Here is a 3,654-nt window from a genome sequence, read left to right on the forward strand (position 1 = left end):
GTCCTGATTCACCAGCCCTTGCTGGGTCCTGATCAGTTCAGCCCAGTGCTTCTGACACTGCTCACTTTGTGATCCCTTCTCCAGTGAAATGGAGCCAGCTAACAGCCAGGGGACTTTTCTCTTGTGAACCACCTGGAACGTCCTCCAGGGACCCCCAGGATGCAGAGAAGCTTGGAAAAAGTGAGCAGTTTGGGCTAGGAAAGAAGCAAACACTGCTTTTGGGGATGGCTCTGTGTGTTGTGGTGTGAGTGCTCCTAAGGATGGATGGATGGATGGATGAAGAGGTCCCTTATGCACCCTGTGGACTTAGGGAACACTGCAAATCTCAGTGGTGGGAAGGGAGGGAAGATGAAGTTTTCTGTCAGTGTTTTCCCATCCATGAAATGATTGCTGTAACTATGCTATCCAGGAATTAAGCTTTGATATGTGAGTGTGTGGCTCTTCTGGAACCTACAGTATTTTAGCTTGGTTGTATGTTACCTTACACTTCTCTACCCTCTGCAGTCCCTTTTCTCTCTCACTGTTGGATGACAGGCTGCAAAAACATCAGAATCTCCAGGGGTGAACTATGAGTCCAAACAAACTTCTGTTGAGGGGTGCAGGAGGTTCAGAAAATCAGTGGGGTGCAGGTATGGCTTTGTCTGGTGTCTGCCTATGGAAGCAAACTGCACCTCCAGCTTTCTGAGTAAGCCTGTGAGATGCTCTCAGGCTGTTTCCCATGTGCTCTGGAAGGTGAGGATTTCTTGTGTCCCTTCAGTGTCCAGGTGCCCAAAGCCATCCCTGCTTTTGCTGAGTCAGCAGAGAGCAGGAACCCCTCAGCATCTGTTCAAGCTCCAAGCAGGAGCTTGCAAAGTATCTCCAAATGGAAGCAAACTATTGATTTTGTTGTTCCATTTAGCCTGAAGGGTCCACAGCAACATCCTGAACCTCCACAGTGAATGTGATTAGATAGCTGCTGGCATCAACACCCCCATTCCCTCTGGAAAAAGACATTGTCAGCTGGGATCAAGACGTGAGATCTGGGTCTGTAGCCCCAGAAGGAAACTGTCTAAATCAGCAGCTTGCAGGCCATGATCTGCAGATCCTCTGTTTTCTGTGAAAGTCTTCCAAGAATTAAATAGGGTGTGAGAGGACGGGGTGTTTGGAAACAGCTGGAGGAAATGGACCAAGTGAAACTCCTCTCTCTGAGCAAGGACCAGTTCCTTGGGATGCAGAATATCACACTAAATATGCTGGTGATGAGCATGCATGAGATCCTAAAGGAGCTGCTGTTTGGATCATTTTGTTTGCTTGGTTGGAATATTCTTTCTGAATAAGCAGCAACATATTCTCTGCCATCCTGGATGCGTGCCAGTAAAAGTCCTAAACCTTCCTTCCTAGCATCTGTGTATAATATAAAGGGTCATTTATAATCTCTGTAAGCCATGATGGGGCCTTTCATCACATTGCCTGAAGCCTGCTTGCATTCTGTATGCTGTTCTTGCTGACTTTTGGCTTGCAAAGGGAAGTCTTGGGATGGTTTTGTCTGTCTGTCTTTCTGTTCTAATCACTGCGCTATTTTATCTGAGTTCCAAGCTGGATGTCCTAACGCATCCTTGACCAGCTGTGTTCCTGTTTTTGTCTCACCTGCCTGTGTGCTGCAGTAAAAACCCCTAAAAGTTGTATTTGTAGGAAAATTATGCTATTTATGGGAAGCCAAGAGTGTGATGTACCTTTCACTCCTGGCTGTGGGTACCTTTGTAACCAAACCCTCTCTTCTGTTGGTAAAGAGAGAAGCTGGAGAAATCTGTGTTCACATTTGATCAGCTGAGTATCTTTGGGGTCTGCCCCTTATTTTTTTTAATGCCCACACTGGTGTTTCTGCTTTAGAGATGAGGTGATAAGTGTGGTGCTTTATCACTGTCACTGCTCTCTGTGCTCCTGCTCAGGAAGGTGGATTTGTCCCTGGATTTGAGTGAAGGATCTGTTAGCCTGCCAGGAGCTGCCAGTCCTGTTCAGCCTGGCAAACCCAGGTGATGGCTTCAGGCAAGGGAGGCAATGCATGGAGAGCCTCGGGGAGCTTCTCCATTCCTGTAGTGATTGATGAGGAACCACTGAGGGAGCTGGAGGTGCTCACCCTGGAGAAAAAGAGACTCAGAGGTGACCTTATCACTCTACAACTCCCTGAAAGGTGCCTGTGCTCAGGTGGGGTTGGTCTCTTTTTCCAGGCAGCACTGACAGAACCAGAGGACACAGTCTTCAGCTGTGCCAAAGGAAATATAGGTTGGATGTTAGGAAAAAGTTTTTCACAGAAAGAGTGATAAAGTTCTGGAATGGCCTGCCTGGGGAGGTGGTGGAGTCCCCATCCCTGGATGTGTTTAACAAAGCCTGGATGTGGCACTGGGTGCCAGGGTTTAGTTGAGGTGTTGGGGCATGGGATTCTCTTGAGGATCTTGAAAGTCTCTTCCAACCTGGTCATTCTGGGAATGCAGGGCTGTGATTTTCCCAACCCCTCTTGTTCTCACCCTTTCTCCTGGCTGCTTTTCCTTCTGTGCTCAACTGGCTGTTCCCATGGCATGAGGAGATATTACCCCTGTCTGGACAAACCCCATGACTAAGGCTTGGAGAGACCAAGTGGCTGATGGCATCAAGTGTGCAAGTGAAAGGTAAAAGAAAACTTTACTTTGAATGATCACATTTTCAGCCTTTAGCTCCTGTTGTTTCTCCTGGTCCTGCTCCCTAAACTTTATGAGGAAGTTCTGCTGAGCCTGTTAAAGGATCTGATGTCATCATGTGATCTGAAGCTACATTAACTTTATCTCTTCCCCCCTTGTTTTGATGCTGAAGATGTCAGTAGAGACATTTGGCTACTCCAGTGCCTGATCCCTATTTACACACCACAGATCCCTGACAAATCTGTGATAAGTGGTTCTGAAAGATCTCCCTGCCCACCTGGGATCACTTCAGGTGTGTCCACAGTCCTGATCCCTGTTTATACACCACAGATCCCTGACAAATCTAAGTGACTCTGTAAGGCCTCCCTGCCTACCTGGGATCACTTCAGGTGTGTCCACAGTCCTGATCCTTGTTTATACAGCACAGATCCCTGACAAATCTGTGATAAGTGGTTCTGTAAGACGTTTCTGCCCACCTGGGGTCCCCTCAGGTGTGCCCCCAGTGCACACTCCCTGCTGAGGAATCCAGGGGTGTTTCTGGTGAGCAGGAGCAGTGTCTCAGGGCAAGCTGCAAGCTGAGCCCCGTCCCTGCTGCTGGGCTGGTGGCAGTGGCACAGAGCCACCCCTCCCTGGGTGTCCCAGCCCTCCTGGCCGGCTGTAGCCCAAGGGTCAGCGAGCAGCCCCAGCCCGCTGGCCCCATGTGGTGCTGGCATCTGTGCCTCCTATTCATGGAAATGGGAGCTATCCAGAGAGCAGGGATTCCTGTGGAGATGGGAGGGGAATGCAAAAAAGGGGGAAAAAAAGCAACAAATGCTGTAAATGGTGTGTTCTGGGGAAATCAAACTGACAGACAGGAGGTGGTTTTAGGGAAGGGGAAGGGGATGTGCAGGTGCATTACCATTTTGATTTTTGGTGTGCAAGGTTGGGGAGTCATCTATCACACTGAGGTGCTTGAAGGGATCAGCTCTATTGAGGGCTCTTGCTTTAAGATAGATGAGGA

General features: G+C 48.8%; 1 protein-coding gene across 5 annotated transcripts in view; it reads left to right on the forward strand.

Moving 5' to 3' along the window:
- COL26A1 (collagen type XXVI alpha 1 chain) overlaps positions 1 to 3,654 on the forward strand; it is a 172,047-nt gene that overhangs the window by 18,535 nt on the left and 149,858 nt on the right. The window lies entirely within an intron of this gene.

This window comes from Geospiza fortis, unplaced genomic scaffold (genome assembly GCF_000277835.1).
Source record: "Geospiza fortis unplaced genomic scaffold, GeoFor_1.0 scaffold425, whole genome shotgun sequence".
NCBI lineage: Eukaryota > Metazoa > Chordata > Aves > Passeriformes > Thraupidae > Geospiza > Geospiza fortis.